The 21,655-nt window shown below is 42.9% G+C and overlaps 1 protein-coding gene across 23 annotated transcripts in view; it reads right to left on the reverse strand.

Moving 5' to 3' along the window:
* The window catches only part of LOC137335989 (ice nucleation protein-like), a 489,293-nt gene that overhangs the window by 192,765 nt on the left and 274,873 nt on the right, over positions 1 to 21,655 (reverse strand). For 15 of the 23 annotated variants that reach the window (XR_010966561.1, XR_010966552.1, XR_010966535.1 and 12 more), the window contains one exon: positions 19,822 to 19,883. The exons of the other annotated variants lie outside the window; for them this stretch is intronic. The gene's annotated coding sequence lies outside the window, so the exon portion shown is untranslated. The remainder of the gene's footprint in view (positions 1 to 19,821; positions 19,884 to 21,655) is intronic. 23 annotated transcript variants of the gene reach the window in all.

Here is a 21,655-nt window from a genome sequence, read left to right on the forward strand (position 1 = left end):
TTACTGAAACATGGCTCAAACAGGGGCAGGAATGGCAGCTCAACATTCCTGGTTACAGGATTTTCAGACGAGGTAGAGGAGGGATAAAAGAGGGGGGAGGCAATATTGGTTAAAGAAACAATTACGGCTGTGAGGAGGAATGATATGTTAGAAGGATCATCAAATGAGGCCATATGGGTTGAGCTAAGGAACAAAAAAGGGGCAATCACACTACTGGGAGTGTGCTATAGACCCCCAAACAGTCAGAGAGAGATAGAAGAGCAAATACGTAGGCAAATTTCTGAGAAATGCAAAAACAATAGGGCAGTAATAGTTGGGGATTTCAACTACCATAATATTAACTGGGATACAATCAGTGCAAAAGGTACAGAGGGCGCAGAATTCTTAAATTGCAGTCAGGAGAACTTTTTTTTAAGCCAGTAGCAAGCCCAACAAGTAGGGGAGCAGTTCTGGAATTAGCATTAGGGAATGAAACTGGGCAGGTGGAAGGAGTATCAGTGGGAGAGCATTTTGGTGGTAGTGATCATAATTCAGTTAGATTTAGCATAGTTATGGAAAAGGACAGAGATAGAACAGGAGTAACAGTTCCAAATTGGGGAAAGGCCAATTTTACAAAGATGAGAAGAGATTTAGCAATAATGGACTGGAAACAGCTACTTGAAGGTAATCAGTGTCAGAGCAGTGGGAGGCATTCAGGGGGGAGATTCAAGGGGTTCAGAGTAAACATGTGTGGTTGATAGTGAGGAGGAAAGCTGCAGACTGCAGGAAGATATCAATGGACTGGTCAGGTGGGCAGAAAAGTGGCAAATGGAATTCAATCCAGAGAAGTGTGAGGTAATGAATTTAGGGAGGGCAACAAGTCAAGGGAGTACACAATAAATGGGAGGATACTGAGAGGTGTAGAGGAACAAAAGGACCTGGGAGTGCATGTCCACAGATCCCTGAAGGTAGCAGGACAGGTAGATAAGGTGGTTAAACAGCCATGCGGGATACTTTCCTTTATTAGCCGAGGCATAGAATATAAGAGCAGGAAGGTTTTGCTAGAACTGTATAAAACATTGGTTAGGCTACAGCTTGAGTATTGCGTACAGTTCTGGTCACCACATTACAGGAAAGATGTGATTGCACTAGAGAGGGTACAGAGGAGATTTACGAGGATGTTGCCAGGGTTGGAGAATTTTAGCTATGAGAAAAGATTGGATAGGCTGGGGTTGTTTTCTTTGGAACAAAGGAGGCTGAGGGGAGATTTAATTGAGGTATATAAAATTATGATGGGACTAGATAGAGTGGATAGGGAGGACCTATTTCCCTTAGCAGAGGGATCAGTAACCAGGGGGGATAGAATTAAAGTAATTGGTAGAAGGATTAGAGGGGAGCTGAGGAGAAATGTTTTCACCCAGAGGGTGGTGGGGGTCTGGAACTCACTGACTGAAAGGGTGGTAGAGGCAGAAACCCTCAACTCATTTAAAAAGTACTTGGATGTGCACTTGAAGTGCCGTAACCTACAGGGTAACGGACCACATGCTGGAAAGTGGGATTAAGCTGAATAGCTCTTTTATGGCTGGCATGGACATGATGGGCCGAATGGTCTCCTTCCGTGCCGTAACTTTCTATGATGCTATAAGATGCAAATACACCATCATAAACAAGTGAGCCAAAGGAATCATACAAACAGGGGTGTCACAAATGGACCAATATAGTGAGGGTAATTTTGACTTTGGGCGAGTGTAAAAGGAGCAATATCGGATCAGCCACCCATTATACATCTCTTCCGATTTTCATTTACACTAATCTGGAAAGATGAATAACGGACGGCTGATCCAATATCGCCCACTTTACACTATCGCCCAGAGTCATAATTGCCCCCAAGTGAAAACGGCAACCACCTCTTTAGTCACTTACTCATACTCATCATGTTGGAGGAACACAACTTACGATTAGAACAGAAAATGACAACAAGCATGTACAGAAAGGCCCAAAGGTAGAAATATGACTCACTTTGTATGAGTACTGCCATTCTCTTTTCCAAACCGGTTGAGACACATTCATTTCCGAATTAACCTGAACCATCCCAGTTCAAAACACTTCAGATTCAAAGTTTCAGGTTCAATGCTCAATCCTACCAAATTTACAGCCCCATTTATTCTATTCAGTGGTGACATTAAGTAGGATGCGAATATTTATCTATACAATATATTAAAAGTCTTGCTTCTGGCATGCACTTCATGCAAATGTCACACTTACTTCTGTCGTACTTGCCCTGTAGCACTCTATGTATAACACATCTATTGTTATTAAACAGCGTGTCCTCTCACTCACCGTAAGTAATTCCATAAGAGATCCAAGTATTTTTTTAAAAATGAAATGAGCAGCAAATCAGAGGATAAACTGAGGGACCACTGTACTGGAAGGAGTTCAAAGTGACAGCGAACATCCTAGTTACAGTTACCCTACGACATATACAGTGCTTTTAACTGTTGATTGGCAGAGTTGCTAAGAATATTACAGCTGCAGTAATGTTACACTCTCATCAGGTGACTTTTCCACCTAATTTTTTACTGAATAATAATATCCGCGTATAATAGTCTTGCATTAAGTAGAGTGTAACACAACTCAGAGTGTACATCACATCTCAAAGCGAATGTAAAGCAAAAAACGATGATTGTCAAAAATAACCGCAATTGTTAAATTTATAAAAAGAAAGAACTTGCATTTCTCTGGCGGCTTTCATGACCTCAGGACGTTCTAAAGTGTTTTACAGCCAATTAAGTATTTTGAAGTGTAGTCACTGTTGTAATGTAGGAAACGCAGCAGCCAATTTGCGCACAGCAAGGTTCCACAAACAGCAATGTGATAATGACCAGATAATCCGGTTTCATAGAATCATAGAATGGTTACAACACAGAAGGAGGCCATTCGGCGCGTCAAGCCCGTGCCAGCTCTATGCAAGAGCAATCCAGCTAGTCCCACTCCTCCATCCTTTCCCCATCGCCCTGCAAATTTTTTCCCTTCAAGTACTTATCCAATTCCTTTGAAAGCCATGATTGAATCTGCCTCCACCACCCCCTCAGGCAGTGCATCCTAGATCATAACCACTTGCTGCGTAAAAAGGTTATTCCTCATGTCGCCTTTGGTTCTTTTGCCAATCACCTTAAATCCGTGTCCTCTAGTTCTTGATCCTTCCACCAATGGGAACAGTTCCTCTCTATCTACTCTTTCTGGATACCTCATGATTTTGTACACCTCTATCAAATCTCCTCTCAACCTTCTCTGCTCTAAGGAGAACAATCCCAGCTTCCCAAGCCTGGAATCATTCTAGTAAATCTTTTCTGCACCGTCTCTAAGGCCTTCACATCCTTCCTTAAGTGTGGTGCCCAGAATTGGACACAATACTCCAGTTGTGGCCGAGCCAGTGTTTTGTAAAGGTTCATCATAACTTCCTTGCCTCTATGTACTCTATGCCTCTATTTATAAAACCCAGTACCCCGTATGCTTTCTTAACCGCTTTCTCAACTTAACCAGCCACCTTCAACGATTTGTGCACCCCCTCTGTTCCTGCACCCCTCTTAGAATTGTACCCTTTCGTTTATATTGCCTCTCCTCGTTCTTCCCACCAAAATGTATCACTTTGCAATTCCCTGCATAAAATTTCATCTGCCACATGTCTGTCCATGCCACTAACCTATGTCCTCTTGAAGTCTATCACTATCCTCCTCACTGTTCACTACACTTTCAAGTTTTGTGACATCTGCAAATTTTGCAATTCTGCCCTGTACACCCAAGTCCAAGTCATTAATATATATCAAGAAAAGCAGTGGTCCTAGTACTGACCTCTGGGGAACTCCACTGTATACCTTCCTCCAGTCCGAAAAACAACCGTTCACCACTATTCTCTGTTTCCTGTCACTTAGACAATTTCGTATCCATGCTGCCTTTGCCCCTTTTATTCCATGGGCTTCAACTTTGCTGACAAGCCTATTATGTGGCACTTTGTCAAATGTCTTTTGAAAGTCCAAATACATCACATCAACCGCATTGCCCTCATCAACCTTCTCTGTTACCTCATCAAAAAACTCAATCAAGTTAGTTAAACACGATTTGCCTTTCAAATCCATGCTGGCTTTTCTTAATTAATCCATACTTGTCCAAGTGACTATTAATTTTGTCCCGGATTATCGTTTCTAAAAATTTCCCCACCACTGAATCTAAACTGACTGGCCTGTAGTTGCCGGGTTTATCCTTACATCCTTTTTTGAACAAGAGTGTAACATTTGCAATTCTCCAGTCCTCTGGCACTGCCCCCCGTATCTCAGGATGTTTGGAAGATTATGGCCAGTACTCCACAATTTCCACCCTTACTTCCCTCAGCAACCTAGGATGCATCCCATCCGGACCTGGTGACTTATCTACTTTAAGTACAGCCTGTCATTCTAGTACCTCCTCTATCAATTTTTAGCCCATCCAGTATCTCTGCTACCTCCTCTTTTACTGTGACTTTGGCAGCATCTTCTTCCTTGGTAAAGACAGATGCAAAGTACTCATTTAGTAGCTCAGCCATGCCCTCCACCTCCATGCATAGGTCTCCTTTTTGGTCCCTAATCGGCCCCACCCCTCATTTATATGCCTATAAAAGACTTTTGGATTCCCTTTTATGTTGGCCGCCAATCTATTCTCACACTCTCTCTTTGCTCCTCTTATTTTCTTTTTCACTTCCCCTCTGAACTTTCTATATTCGTCCTGGTTCTCACTTGTTTTATCAAACTGACATCATTTAGTGAAGTTGGTTGAGGGATAAATACTGGCAGGAAACCAGGGAGAACTTTCCTACTCTTCTTCACAATAGTGCAATGGGGTCTTTTATATCTGCCTGAGATGGCAGATGGCACTTCAGTTTAACATCTCATCCGAAAGACGGCACCTCTGACAGTGCAGCGCTCCCTCAGTACTGCACTGGGAGTGTCAGCCTAGATTAGTGCACAAGGGCATGATTTCAGACCCCAAGATCGGGTGGGTTGGGGCGGGTGGGCTGACAAAAATCAATGTTTTTAGGATCGGGCAGACATCCTGGCTCCAATCCACCAATTTTTGCATTAGACCCAGGCAGATCTGTGTGCATGTGCACAGCAGTCATCAGGAAGTCCCGCCCCCACTTAAATCCAGCGGGCCAATACTTAAAGGGGCAATGTACCTAATTGAGATACTTAAGGTACTTTATATTTTGTGTACTGGACACTTAAAATGATTTTAACTTTAACTGTTCAGGTTTCCCATCGCTTCAGATTCACGCCAGGTGAAAGCAGGTGGGAAGGGCCAGATCCATGAACAATACAGTAAATAAATGAAATAAAATGACATTTCCATGCTAAAAAAAAGTTAATATTAAGTCTTAAAACTGATGCTGCCTGGAGTCCCCGGTCTCCGACGTTGGCTGGAAGACCCACCACCCAACTCCGATCTCTGATGTTTCCCAAAGCCGGTGATCTCTCTCTCTTTCTCCCACCCCCCCTCTCTGCCGACAGGCAGCCATCCTGTCAATCCGGCTCACTGCAGGGCGCAAAACCCAGAGGTGCCTTTGATTGGCCTCATTAAGGTCAAGATCGCCGTCCACTTACCTCCCGGGATTCGCACCTGGAAACCCCCCCAACCCGCTCTCTTCAGGTGGCCATGATAGCCTGTGTCTCTGGAGTGGGGCTTGAACACACAGGCGAGAGTGCTATCACTGAGCCAAGGCTGACTCAACTATCTCATTGGCTAAATGTAAAACAATCATAATCTGGTTCCATTCACTAAACAGGTGAGATAAGTTCCCAATCGGCAAGAAGGAAATACCACTAAATCAATTAAATCTCATGGATGGGTAATAAATGCTGGCCTTGCCAGCGACGCCCACATCCCATGAGTGAATTAAAAAGAAACTCAGCAAACTGCAATCAGCAACTATCACAAAAGGAATCAATTAAACTGTTCAAACAATTATTTCAAAGTGCATTTAGCGATCATTTTGCATGATTCGGGACAGAAAGTGAAATAAAAATAAAAGTTACACAATTGGGGGGGGGGGCAAAAAAAAGATTAAACTTACCCCTAAAGTTGGTCATTTAATGTTTGCAAGCAATCTCTGAGCAGAGCTTGAGTCCCAGAGTTTGGATATTTCGCCTCGGCCTTTGTTGCCGGGGAGCTCCAGCTCCTGGTGCCACATTCTACATGTGTGTGAGGGAGAAGCATCATGGGAGTTGGGGATTCCAACCTCTTCCAGTGGAATTAAAGTACCCAGAGCGCACTGCAACAATTCAGCAGAAAATGGACCAACAACTGTGAGTGGTGGGGGAAAAATAAACATCAAAATGATTTTTCCAGAGTTTAGGCCATCAAATGAAAATTCTGAGCTAACTATTATTTGAGAGGAGGGGGAACTAATGTTTGCACTGGGCCTGGAGTGGGATGTTTATGATGCAGTTTGATGCTGAGCTCAGCCATTGCAGTCGGATTTAATTAGTTAGGCCTAGCACATGGCAGCTCACCATCTGTTCACACTGCTGATCATTGAAAACCGAATGGAAGAGAAAACCTCCCTTGGCGGCGACAGCTTCAGCTGCAGCCAGAAATCAGCTGGGGAAGAAAAGATGATCATGTAAATAACTGAGAGAAAGGGAAGTTTTCGGAGGGGGGAAAAATTAAACAAATACAGAAAGTACATCCGTCTTATGCAATTACTGTAAATGCACCATGAGAAATGAAGCAAAAAGAAAATACTAAATAAAATAGAAGAAGCCTGGGGGGCGTTAAATACATCTTAAGCTTGTTTTCTAAAATGATAGGTAAATAATGTTGCGTCAGTGAGGTGAATCTTTTAGTATCAGTAAGCCATGTAATAACAAATATGTAAACCATAACAAGAGAAAAATCAGGAAAGGGATAAGGCCACAGAGGAATACACACGATAAACTTAAAGGTCATGACAGCGAAATGGCAGAAATATTAATTACTTTGCCTCAGTATTTACCAGGGAGACTAACATGGTGGGCATGACATTAGAAAAAGAGATCAAAAAAGATATAAAGACATTTAAGGTAGAAAGGGGGAAGATAATTGATAAACTAATCAAACTTAGAGAGGATAAAACCGTAGGATTGCATCTATGCATATTAAAAGAAGTTAGGGAAGAGATAGCAGAGGTACTATTACATATATATAAAAATTCATTAGAAAAGGGAATAGTGCCAGAGGACTGGCAGACAGCTAATGTTGTTCCTATATTTAAAGAGAGAGATCGAACCAGTCCAGGGAACTATAGACCAATTAGCTTAACGTCAATGGTAGGAAAGATAATGGAATCTTTACTCAAAGATGTAATAGAAAAACATTTAGAAACCGAAAATATAATAAAGAATAGTCAGCACAGATTTCAAAAGGGAAGGTCATGCTTGACCAACCTTACTGAATTCTTTGAAGAAGTGACAAAAAGGGTAAACAAGGGTAATGCAATAGATATAATATATTTGGATTTCCAAAAGCCTTTGATAAGGTACCATATAGTAGACCCATGACTAAGGTTAGAGCACGTGGAGTCAGGGGATAAGTAACAGAATGGATGGCAAGCTGGCTACAAAATAGAAAACAGAGAGTAGGGGTTAAAAGTAGTTACTCAGACTGGCAAAAAGGTGGGAAGTGGTGTTCCTCAAGGATCAGTCCTGGGACCACTGTTGTTCACCATTTACATAAATGATTTGAACTCGAAAATGGGAAGTACAATTTCAAAATTTGGGATGACACCAAATTGGGGGGAATAGTTAATACCGAGGAGAACTGCAAAATATAGGAAGACATTAATAAACTTGTAGAATGGGTGTGTAATTGGCAAATGAATTTCAATATAGATAAGTGTAAGGTAGTACATTTTGGTAGGAAGAATAAGATGGCAGCATACTCTTTGGAAAATAAGAGTCTAAATGGGGTAGAGGAGCAGAGGGATCTGGGGGTACAGATACACAAATCACTAAAAGTAATGACGCAGGTTAATAAGGGCATTAAAAAAAAGCAAACCAAGCACTGGGGTTCATTTCTAGAGGGATAGAATTGAAAAGCAGAGGTTATGTTAGACTTGTATTTAGAACCTAGGTTAGACCACACTTGGAGTATTGTGAACAGTTGTGGTCTCGATATTATAAAAAGGATATAGAGGCACTGGAGAGGGTGTAAAAAAGATTTACTAGGATGATACCAGAACTGAGAGGTTATACCTATCAGGAAAGATTAAACAGGCCGGGGCTCTTTTCACTAGAAAAGAGATGATGGGTGACCTGATAAATTATGAAAGAGTTTGATAGGGTAGAAATAGAGATGTTTCCACATGCAGGGCAGACGAGAACTAGGGGCCATAAATATAAGATAGTCACTAATAAATCCAATCGGGAATTCAGGAGAAACTTGTTTACCCAGAGAGTGGTTAAAATGTGGAATTCGCTACCACAAGGAGTATTTGAGGCAACTAGCATAGGTACATTTAATGGGAAGCTAAATAAACACATGAGGGAGAAAGAAATAGAAGGATATGGTGATAAGGTTAGATGATGTAGGAAGGAAAGAGGCTCATGTGGAGCACAAAGACCAGAATGGACCTGTTGGGCTGAATGGCTTGTTCTGTGCTGTACATTCCATGTAATTCTATGTAATATTTTAACCTAGTGCCATGTAATATAGCGCTTCAGTATATTCACTGTGTTCCAGCGTTGGGCAAACCGTGATGGCATTTAGGTTGTAGTAGGGCCTTGGAGATATCAAAGACCACACTCCAGGTCCTGGACCACCAATGAGCAACACCACAGGAAATCTACTAGTTACAAAATTACTTCTCTTTTACAAATCTAATCTTCCATGCCTATGTATAGGTCCAGGGATGAAGTGGGATCATGTGAATTTGAAGAGCATGAAATAAGGGTTGTGTACTTGTTGCAGACTATGTCTGTGGTCAGACTTTGCAGGCTGTTGTATTTATGGGGTTAAAGGCAGAGAAATTTACTTGCTCAATATTGTTGTTCCACTAATATTTAGTACGGTTGCCTGTTTTGGCATAAATGAGGCAGTAAGTTGGTTATATGGCAACAGGATTAAATGCTTCCTCCAGAATCTATATCCTTTGCGTCACTTCCTGTCAGATGCTCCTGGAACAAGGATCTAAGCACACTTTCATGTTCTGTCAGCCATTGTAATGCGAATGCAATGTCAATTACTTTACTGATGTAAGACCCCTCTGGAACCAGTAAGCTGATGATTATAACAAGATCGATCCCCGTTTCGCTTCAGGGTGCAAGGCAGATACCATGCAGTCTAGAAAGAACAAAGATCACCCCCATTACTCAGCTGTTCAGTACACCGCAGCCAAAAGACACAGCTGCCTCCACCAGAGCACTTGTATAGAACCACTGAACTTAGCATCACAGAAAGAGGCCATTCGGCCCCTTACACCTGAGCTAGTACTCTGCTCGAACAGTGTGGTCCAAAATGTTAGGCGCTAGCCACGTGTGGCTAATTGGAAATCCAAATGTGGATAATTACATTTATGATTCGTAAAAAAAAAATGAGAAATAGACACAATCATTGGGCATGTGCTTATTGGTTATCGGCTAAAATGGTGTGTGACACGGGTCAGCACCGTGGAAACACTTGCAACATTGTATGAAGGGGGAACTGTCACCATGATCAACTCAATCAATTGGAATAGGCACTCCAGGCCAGCAGAAGAAAGCAAATCCAACCAATAACGAGCAACTCCAACAGGGCACAACATGGCAAAGGACAAACACCATCCATGTCTGGATGGAGAGCAGGGGCGGGCCTGGTGACTCATGTCATGTGGGTCAACATTCTCAGCAATCACTCTGATGAAGTCGAAGTACCGCTCGCAACTGTTGGATAAATACCTAAAAGCTGCACTCAGGTGTTGGGTGTCTGATAAATTCGTGCCAGAATTCCAATCTTTGACAAAAGAGAAAAACTGCAAAGTTTTGCACTGAATGGTGGTAGATATTTATGTAAATATGCACATGAAGGACATTTACCTGTGTTGTGTATAAGGCGTTTTCTACTAAAATTAGTAAATGTGTCTCAAACAGTGTCACCATAGTCACGCCTGTGGCTTATCAACGATTTCTGTCGCACAACGCGGTGCTAGAGCAATTCAAATCTAATTTCATCGCCCTGCTCTGTCCTCATATCTTCCTCTGCACCAAATATCGATCCAATTCTATCAAAACTCTTCATAATTTTCCATTAGATCACCTCTTAGCCTTCCCTGCTCCAGTGGATATAGTCCTAGCATCTCAAATCTCTCTTCAAAATCATGATTTCCTATCCCTAACCTCATCCTGGTGAATTTATGCTATATGCTCTCTGTGGCTTTCTGTCCTTTCTATAATGCAGAGCCCAAAACTGCACACAGTATTCTAACTGCAGCCTAACCAATGCTTTGTGCAAATTTATTGTTACCTTTGTACTCTAGGTCCTTATTTATAAAACCCGAAATACTATCGGCCTTTTTGATGACTTTATCTACTGCACTTGCACTTAGGGAATTATGGGTTAGAAATTCATCGGCGTCCAGTTTCGGGTACAAAGACAGCGATGCAGAAGCATGCTTTCCTGAACCAAGGCCCAATTTCATTAATGCTGAGCTGCCGGCTCCTGTCAAGGGACTCCTGAAAGATGGCCCGACCCAATATTGGGCCAGGCACCTTTTGGGCATCCTTTGGATATGGGAAGTTGATCCCTAAAATTGCGCCTCGTTGCACCCATTTTACACCTAAAAGGTCCAATTTCCACACGTATGCATTTGAACCCCATGGTCCTTCTGCTCACCCACACCCTTCAGGGTCTTTCCATTGAGTGTGTATTCCCATTCCTTGTTTATCCTCCCAAAATGTGTTATCTCACACTTATCCACATTAAACTGCATTCTCCACCTGTTTGCCCATTCTGCCAACCTCTCTATGGGTTAGATTTTCATCTTCACTGCCTGGGCGGTAATTTGGTGGGGCAGATCACACAGTCTTCATAGAACCTGCCGGATCTTCATTCCAGGATTGATCCAATAGCTAAAGCAGTTTATGGAAACGATTTCTGTTCAATATCCTGGGCTCACAATCAGAAACTGCCTGGACATCAGTGCCAGGGAACATACTCTTGAGATCATTGGGAGCTAAGACTTACCTTTAAGAATAATCTAACATATAGATGGAGAAATGCTTATTGCATGTAGAGCAGAAAAATGTAAGAATTCCTACTCAAACTCTTAAGGATAGTCCTAAATGCATAGACCAGTCTATCTATGCCATTGAGAATAAGTGGGACTAATACCATCATTATAATTTATACAACATAGTGTTAACATTTCAACCTCATATTCTCGTTTAGAAACCAGGCCCTTTAAAATGGAGTTCAAATCCATTCATTTAAAGAAAAAAAAAAAATTCTCAAAATGATATCCACATGAACTACATGGTAAATTCACTGATCCCAGCATTGTTCCAATCGAGCGTGGGTTGAAGTGTGCTTGTGCTGTAATCCAATCTTTGCCCCTGGATGACGAAAGAGATAGAGAGTAAGATGAAGCAGAGAAAGGGGGCGTATGACAGATGGCAGGTTGATAATACAAGTGAGAACAAGGCTGAATATAGAAAGTACAGAGGGGAAGTGAAAAAGGAAATAAGAGGCAAAGAGAGTATGAGAATAGACTGGCAACTAACATAAAAGGGAATCCAAAAGTCTTCTATAGGCATGTAAACAGTAAATGGGTAATAAGAGGATGGGTGGGGCCGATTAGGGACCAAAAAGGAGACCTGTGCATGGAGGCAGAGGGCATGGCTGAGCTACTAAATGAGTACTTTACATCTGTCTTTATCAAAGTCACAGTAAAAGAGGAGGTAGTTGAGATACTGGGCGGGCTAAAAATTGATAAGGAGGAGGTATTAGAAAGGTTGGCTGTACTTAAAGTAGATAAGTCACCAGGTCCAGATGGTATGCATCCTAGGTTGCTGAGGGAAGTAAGGGCGCAAATTGCAGAGATACTGGCCATAATCTTCCAATCGTCCTTAGATACGGGGTAGTGCCAGAGAATTGGAGAACTGCAAATGTTACACCCTTGTTCAAAAAAGGGTGTAAGTATAAACCCAGCACCTACAGACCAGTCAGTTTAACCTCAGTGGTGGGGAAACTTATAGAAACGATAATCCAGGACAAAACTAACAGTCACTTGGACAAGTGTGGATTAATTAAGGAAAGCCAGCATGGACTTGTTAAAGGAAAATCGTGTTTAACTAATTTGTTTGAGTTTTTTGATGAGGTAACAGAGAGGGTTGATGAGGACAATGCGGTTGATGTGGTTCATATGGACTTCAAAAAGGCGTTTGATAAAGTTGAAGCCCATGGAATAAAAAGGGCAGACGCAGCATGGATACAAAATTGGTTAAGTAACAGGAAAGGGAGTAGCTGTGAACGGTTGTTTTTCGGACTGGAGGAAGGTGTACAGTGGTGTTCCCCAGGGGTCGGTACCAGGACCACTGCTTTTCTTGACATATATTAATGACTTGGACCTGGGTGGACAGGGCACAATTTCAAAATTTGCGGATGAGGAGGATAGTGATAGACTTCAAGAGGCCATAGAGAGGCTGGTGGAATGAGAAGTGCGAACTGATACATTTTGGTAGGAAGAACGAGGAGGGGCAATATAAACTAAAGGGTATAATTCTAAAGGGGGTGCAGGAACAGAGAGATCTGGGGGTATACATGCACAAATCATTGAAGGTGGCAGGGCAGGTTGAGAAAGTGGTTAAAAAAGCATACGGGATCCTGGGCTTTATAAATAGAGGCATAGAGTACAAAAGCAAGGACGTTATGATGAACGTTTATAAAACACTGGTTCGGCCACAACTGGAGTATTGTGTCCAATTCTGGGCACCGCACTTTAGGAAGGATATGAAGGCCTTAGAGAGGGTGCAGAAGAGATTTACTAGAATGGTTCCAGGGATGAGGGACTTCAGTTACTTGGATAGACTGGAGAAGCTGGGGTTGTTTTCCTTAGAGCAGAGAAGTTTGAGAGGAGATTTGATAGAGGTGTTCAAAATCATGAGAGGTCTAGATAGAGTATTTAGAGAGAAACTGTTCCCATTGGCAGAAGGGTCAAGAACCAGAGGACATAGATTTGAGGTGATTAGCAAAAGAACCAAAGGTGACATGAGGAAAAACTTTTTTACGGAGTAAGTAGTTATGATCTGGAATGCACTGCCCGAGGGGATGGTGGAGACAGATTCAATCATGGCTTTCAAAAGGGAATTGGATAAGTACTTGAAGGGAAAAAATTTGCAGGGCTACGGGGACAGGGCGGGGGAGTGAGACTAGCTGGATTGGTCTTGCAGAGAGCCGGCATGGGCTCAATGGGCCAAATGGCCTCTTTCTGTGCTGTAACCATTCTATGATTCTATGTTCTCTTCAAATACAACTAGCCACTGGAAGCATGGGATTGGTGAATTTCTCTTTACGTATTTTTAGCATTACAATGTGAAGATTATTGGGTTGATTTCCTTCTCTGACATGAGACAACAACAACAACTTGCATTTATACATTCACGCCTTTAACATGGTAAAACGCCCAGGGTAGATCCAGTGGTCAAAGCAGAGAAGAAAGTTGGAAAGAAAATTTAAAAAGTATCAAAACAGAATGATCCAGCATATATTAGACACAATAATAAGTAGGTTGCATTGTATTTCTGACTGGTTTTTGGAACACTCCATAATATACACTCAATTGTGGAGCTTGACACTTCATAAGCAATATTTACATAGAAATCCTGAGGGTTGATATTCCATGAAGTTTGCTATTGAAATAAAAGTCATGCTCGGCACTTGGAGCTTATCTATGCCAAAGGCATGTGTTTGGTTTCACTTGCTTGCAGAAATCAGTATCATAAATACCCGGTCCTCCACACTCACCAACACAAGGTAGCTGAGCTGCTAATTGGCGGGCGTGACAATTATCTTACGCTGCCAGCTTCTCTTTTGCATGCAGACTTACATTATGATCAATGACAGAATAAAAGGACATTGTTTTCTGATTTACTTCAATAACACTATCTCGTTCATTTGGAAGAGACCTCGGTGTCACTGCAGAGACAGATTTACTGCTGGTTTTGCTCTTAAATCAGCCCGAGCACATAACACGTTGTGGGTGGTCAATTATAAATTTATGACAGTTATCGTAAAATCTAATATACAAGCCATACTTTCAGACCAACACACTGACAGAGTCAGATCGTTGGAAACAGGGAGGTATTCCTGAGTAGAAAAGTGACACAAGTTGACAAGTTCAGTGAAATGTAGAGCTGAGTTTACTTTATTACACTGAGAGTCCATTAGGCGATGGAAACAAGTCCACGAGATCACATTGGCCCTGATCTACAGTACAGGAAGAGGTGGTAGTGTGGCTGCTGTTCAGTCAGCAGAACTGCCGCCGGTGCTGTCCTAGCCATAATTCAGCAATGCCAGTACAAACATTCCCCAATCATCAGGGAACGTTCAGTGGGTAGAAATCGAAGTTGCAATTGTAAATTCTCGAACAAGTGCTGCATGCAACATTTCTGTATTATGGAAGCACGAATCCGCACATGAAGTGTTTTGGTAAAACGGTGAATAAGGCAGCCAGGGGCCACAATCAAGAGAGAGAGACTTGCCATTCACGACCTCAGGACGTCCCAAAGGGCTTTATAGCCAATGAAGTACTTTTGAAGTGTAGTCACTGTTGTAATGTAGGAAACACGGCAGCCAGTTTGTGCACAGCAAGGTCCCACAAACAGCAATGAAATAAATGACCAGATAATCTGTTTTAGGTGTTGGTTAACGGGATAAATATTGGCTAGGACATTGGGAAGAACTCCGCTGCTCTTCGAAATAGTGCCAAGGAACCTTTTCTGTCCACTTGAGAGGGTAGACGGGGCCTCAAATCACAGAATATTACAGCACAAGAATAGACCATTTGGTCTATCTAGTCTGCGCCAGTGAGCTTTTTTTCTCATATCAGCTACTTAGTCTAATCCACCTTCCTGCTCACCCCACAACTCCAACAGTGTCGCACTCCCTCAGTACTGCACCGAAGAGTCAGCTTAGATTTTGTGCTCAAGTCCCTGGAGTGCGACTTGAACCCATAACCTTCGTGACTCAGAGGCGAAAGTGCTATCACTGAGCCACAGCTAACACCCTAACCATCAGTCACTTTTTCTACTGTAACACCAAGCCCAGGAAAAGAGGGCAGCAAATTGTAAACAGGCACGACTCATAATTCGACTTGTACAGTGCCTAAAATTGAAGGTAAACAATGTCGCTTTTAAATGTCCAATAGATTCAGGCATTAGAGACATTTTGAAGTGCACAGTATGTCTTGCAGATGCCAGAAAGGTTCCGTTCTTTTTCTCATTACATTTTTATTTGATAGCAGGGGCTGAGCAATAATTGGGCATCTCGGTGGAGACCTCTTTCCTTGAAGCCAAAACAATGTTTAATGGGATTCCCACCTTTTTTATAAGGTGTCCCAGAGGCTCTTAAAAGTTTTATATCTTCACCGTTTGCTGCACTGTAATGGTAAACATTTCTAATATACTCCATGGATCTGTTTTTTCCCTTCATTAAGTGCAGGTGAAAACACGTGTGCAAAATTGACTTGCACCACAGCAGTTTAGGATGATTCATCCTTTGATATACCCTCCCTCCCCCCAAGTAAGCAACTGGGCTCAACTGCAGTGACCAAACCCCAAGCCAACTTCACAGAATATTACAGCACAAGACCACATTTGGTCTATCTAGTATGCGCCAGTGTTTTTTGTTTCCATATGAGCTTCTTAGCCATATCCACCTTCCTGCTCATGCCCACACCTCCAACAGTGCAGCACTCCCTCAGTACTGCACTGGGAGTGTCAGCCTAGATTTTGTGCTCTAGTCTCTGGAGTGGAATTTGAACCCACAACCTTGTGACTCACGGCTGACAGATTTACCTCGGCCTGGCGATTCACCACTTATGGTACCAATATCTCTCTTCCTCGTATCATAGCATTTTCTTTGCAGCCCTTTACATATGTCCCTGTTAAAAATAAATCTGACCGTGCAATCAAATTAAAATGTCAGATCATCAGAAAGGGTTAGGAGGAAAGTGTTGTGTCGGATTTCATGTATGGCTATTTTTGAAGGAATTTCTATTTTGTGAGCTGATTATTTATAAAAGAAAACTGGATCTGTTTTTTCAGTGTAAGCTTGGTCATATTTCTAGCTTTTAAAGGGGCAATATTTTCATGGATAAATGTTGGGGGGAAAACATCTCTTTATTTAGGAAGGAGGGGAGTCATAAGTACTGGGCATCATGCTGAATTGATGCAACAATGCTTTTCAACCTGATTTATGTCATTGCATTATCTGTTTGCAAGAAAAATTTTAAAAGGCTTGCCAACATTTTTTATGAAGACAGGGCCCCTTCAATCAATATCAATGTTATCCAAAAAGGCAGGATCATCAAATCTTGAGCAAGAATCCAAACATACCTAAACTAATCCAACTCAGGCACATTCAAATTTGGCCCAAGTCAGACCATCTGAATTCAATTCACTGCAATCTCTCAGAACCAGTTTAGCCAGTGCTGGGGGACTGGCCTGACAGAACTTTGATAGCAGTGGGGTGCTGCAGTCTGTCCCAAAGGAGCTCCCTGACCATCCTGAAGGAATGCCCAGCAGCTGTGGCACGGCAAAAGGAGGAACAGATGAACCACTGCTTCTCAGGCAATGGCACACTGTCCAACCCAGCCAGCCCCCCTCAAAGGACTGAAGAAGTACCAGGCAGCGGGCAGGTGCAAATAGCCATTGAATTATTAGGGGTGGCACCAGCAGCTGCAGGGCTATCTCATGATCCACATGGGTACATCAATGATGCCACTTGCTCTGGGAAACCCCACCATTGGTAAAATTCCTGTCCAGCTGATACTTTCCATTCATAGGGAAAGTGTAGAAGGTGTTGTCCCTTGCAAACATGACCTCCGGCACATGCTTGATATATTAATGGACAGCCAGCTGACTGATTTGGCGTGTGTTCCCTGTGATGGCTTGGAAGGGCCTGGTTACATAAGAGCTTAATGCAGGCACAGGAAGTAAAAGTCTTGCAATGGAAAAAAAAAATCAGGCGTATACAGCAACAGGAAGCAATGCACTAATGAAAGTGCAGATGAAACTATCTGGTAAATGAAAAGAAAAGTGTCAAAGCAACACTGAAAACTCCAACACACCTTTAAGAAGCCATTTTCTAAAGGGCGAGGCCAGCCAAACAGAAATGTGGCCATTTTGTATCAGTGAACTCATGGGGGGGTAGCATGATGGGCAAACACTTGAAACATAGAGTGGGACGATTTGCTTTTGATTCAGAGGTTTAACGAGGTTCGTACAGGTTGGCAGTGCAGCCTCCACAAATGCGCAAGCGTTTCTGATTCTCCAATCAGCGCTCCCATCGAGTGAGGCACCGCGATGGGAGGGAAGCCTTGCAAAATTCATCCTTTGCTACCTGGGCTTATCCGTGAAGAATAGCCACTCGGAGTAGCTGGTGCCAGAGGCCGCCTGGTTACCTCGGGACCGAATTCCAGCATAAGTCGGTGCCAACAGGGGTGAAGGCAATAACATTAAAGGTATGAAGGGGAAAAAAAGAAATCAGAGGTCATTTATGTAAATAATGGCCGTCACGCCAGTGCAGTACTGAGGGAGTGCTGCATTGTTACAGGGGCCGTCTTTCGGATGAGACATTAAACCGAGGCCCCGTCTGCCCTCTCAGATGGATGTAAAAGATCCCATGGCACTATTTCAAAGAGGAGCTGAGGAGTTCTTCCTGGTGTCCAGGACAATATTTATCCTTCAACTAACCTCACTAAAACAGATTATTTGGTCATTATCACATTGCTGTTTGTGGGATCTTGCTGTGCGCAAATTGGCTGCCGTGTTTCCTACATTACAACAGTGACTACACTTCAAAAGTACTTCATTGGCTGTAAAGAGCTTTGGGACATTCTGAGGTCGTGAAAGGTGCTATATAAATGCAAGTATTTCTTTCTTTATTTATTGTCCATAGTCCCACGCCTGGAAATTGTGAGTAGGAGCTTTATAACTTGCACAAGAAAAAACGCCAATGTTTGCCTGTCAGATACAGGCAAATGTAAAAGTTGAGAGCTCTGCAACACCCCATGGCTTGTTAGCGGAAACTGCTACTAAAGCAGAGCCTGCCACACCAGGCCCTCCCTCTCTGCTCCTAATAAACAGCATCTACCGGCTTGCAGTAGCAAGGCAATCTATCAGGCTGCACCTGCTGTAACCGTATGTTTGTAATGTGGCTTTGAGGGCTGACGTTATCGAAACCGTTCTCAAGCACAAGTGAAGGATGTGGGCAGACACGTACACAAATGTAGTCTGGTTATTCATAGCAACAATGACACATGCCGGGAAAAAGAGAGAACCCCCCTCCCCCCCACCAAGATAAATTGGACCTTAGAGGCCTCACTGGCTTCACAACCTACAAAATGGTGTGTGCCTAATATGGTCATCAACACTCCAGAATTGTCCTGGAGTCTCCAGGAATTGAAGGTTAATCTCCAAGATGCTGCAGCGAGCAATCTAGGAGAAAAATCATCAGGGTATTAAAAAAAATTGTGTGTTTTTTTTTCATTTTCTTTGAACACTTTTGCTTATTAGGTACAAAAATATTGGAGATGGGGAAAAACAGGCTGTTTGACAGAGAGTCCAGAACCATCCAACTTGGGTAACGAAGAGTCTGTTCGCTTCCCAATTGGCCTGGGAAGGCGGTGCGCCATGAGGATGGATGCGTTGGGCGACCAATAGCGGGAGCGGGGGGGCGGGAGGTCGTGTGATGAAACCTCCAGGAATACGCCCAACTAGATTTGGCAATCCTAGTGCCTAAGCATGCGGTAGTGCAAAGGATTGCAAGATTGAACTGCCTCTCTGTATCGTTGCTGAGGTAAAACTATTCCTGAGATGTACAAATTGAGATGTACAAATTGCATTAGACTTCCCTGGGGGTGGGGGGGAAGGAGGTAGAGACTCTAATCTTCCACACTGACACACACACACACACACACACACACACACACACTAAGAAGGTCAATCTTCCAAATGGATTACTCACATTCTCCTACATTTGTATTGTAAATAATGATTTGCATTAACCATTTTGGTGTCTCGACAGTATCTATTTGTGAGTACATACTGCATGAATGCTTTCCTGCTGCTTGCACATGTAAAGATGATTACCATCTTATCAGATATAAAATCTTCATCTACTGCTGACTGTCAATTACAGTGGTGATCCTGTCCTGGTGGGTGCTATTTCCCGATCATAATACTGACTCCTGCTTATCTCAGTCTAACGTTTTGTGGCTCAAACAGAATCATTATAGGTTTCAGAATGGCATCTTTAAGGAAAATTGCAAAAAATGCACCTTGAGCATCATTTGATTCTTGCTGACTGTTGCTCACAACAGTAACTGTTGCAGGTTTCCTAGAGCTCGGGGGAAGGTGAATCTCCCAGAGTATTTTACATTGTCCTCTCAATCATTTACGGTAGATAAACCTTGAAGTACACACCTGCCATCAATCCTTCTTGTCTGAGTAATCTCATTAATGTTAGCAAGCTGCACTCGAGCACAGTGGAAGTAAGGGAGCAGTGTCTGTGTCCTCATGTTAATGGACAAATTCAAAGGGCGGGCCTTGAAAGTGTCGGGAAAGATGAACAGCCACTTACCAATGCAGTTGCTCATCTGTTGTGTGGCATTCCTAATCCAACCGCTTCCCATTCATAAAATCCTGCATGAAAATAAAGACATCACAGAGATTCAGAATGTTGGCCAGGGGCTGCAGAAACTAGCGATTTGAGAGTTAAGAGAGAATTGACTCTTCTCCTCTTTGTACTAAGCCAATAACCGTAACCGGTGACCTCCGGTCAACAAGAAGAAGATTTCCTGTCGACGTCAGGTTGGCTTTTATGAGGAAGTTGCTGCCCTCAATGAAATCATCACCGCTAAGAGGGCAGCACCCCAGTTGCAGGCCCTGGGATTCTATACTCGCTCCCAGGCCCTGGATCCCCCTTCTCAGACCTTGCCCCCATCTCCTTCCGGCCCACCTCCTATGTACCAGGGGAGAGTTTCTAAATCCAGGACACGTGAGTGCCCGGGTACAAGTGGTACATACTCCAGTGAAGTACCCTCACGGGTTGATTACACCAAGCTTGATTACAGAAGTAGATCCAAAAGCATCGCAGGTCCCGATAATAATGGAGGCATTCGGTACAGGTGGAGGCCAGAGAAACCAGCTCCTGACAACATGATCGTCCTCAGGCTGAACCTAAAAGGTCTGCTTGATCAAATAACACTATGGTACATGCTAAATTTGAGGCTGAGTGCGTCTTTGAGAAAAACAATTCCAGTCCCTATGCAATACCTTTAAAACTGAATCAGGTGCATGCTGTGATGGAAATGGGCGCACAAAATGTGATTTTTAGAACGTAAAATTGCATTGCATTGTGTTAAAAGGATTTTTCTACTGCTGCCTTGGGACACAGTTAAAGGCCCCAGGTCATCTCAAAAGGATAGGAAAACAGTGTGGATGATGATGCTAATAACTGAGATTGTCCTTGCTCACTACTGCAGCAGTAACCTTGGAGTTTTACATCATAACACAATGATGACATTTTGGAAGCCCTCCAAAGTACTGTAAATACAGCAGTGAATTTGCATTCCCACTGCCTCTTTGAGATAACCAGGCACTCTGCTTGCAAACAGGCTCTTTGTGTTTTTCTTCCCCAGTCCAACTGACTTTTCCCCCTCTCTTCCCCTGAAGGTGCTTTACTTATGTTGAGATAATAAGAATGGAAGCTAGAGCCGAATGGGTGTTCATTCACTGAGCACAGTCCTGATGAAGGGAGGGAGAGCTGTCAGATGAATACTTCGAACATTTAAAGCAGTACAGTCAAGAGTTGCTACAAAGGTAGACTATTATAGCAGCTTGTCATGATGTTGAGGGTCATTAGGGAGCAAGATCAAAAGTTGCATTCATCCACAACGGCTTTCAATTATACAAAAATGCGCTTACATCAACCACCCATTGTCTAAAATCTGTTGTAAATCACGTTTGAAATGATTCGCCTAGACTACTCCCAATGTCTGTCAAGTCCCATATCCTCCTTCAAGTCTGAAGACAGCGTTATACAGAGGGAGCATGTGACGACAGTTGGGGTCTACCTTCACGCAGGTTTGGAATGCTGGTGGTGTGCGTTGCACAGATGGAAGGTAATAATGAACCAATTCATTGGAAGTGGACCCTCCATTATGTTGCTTTGTTAATGGTAGAGGGGTGGATGGCATTCCTGCCAAATTAGAGCAGGGCAGAAGGTCGTAGATTCAAATCCCATTGAGCCCCGGTAAATAGCGTGAAGATTCAACTCCTTCTTCTGCACAATGTAATTGGGATGATGTGACACACAGCCCTTCTGGTTCTGCTCCTCACAAGGGGGAGGGAGATAGTTGGCCAAACGCTTTAAGCTCTGTTGATATCCAGACTTTTAAGTTAACCCACGCAAT

Source organism: Heptranchias perlo, chromosome 2 (assembly GCF_035084215.1).
Source record: "Heptranchias perlo isolate sHepPer1 chromosome 2, sHepPer1.hap1, whole genome shotgun sequence".
NCBI lineage: Eukaryota > Metazoa > Chordata > Chondrichthyes > Hexanchiformes > Hexanchidae > Heptranchias > Heptranchias perlo.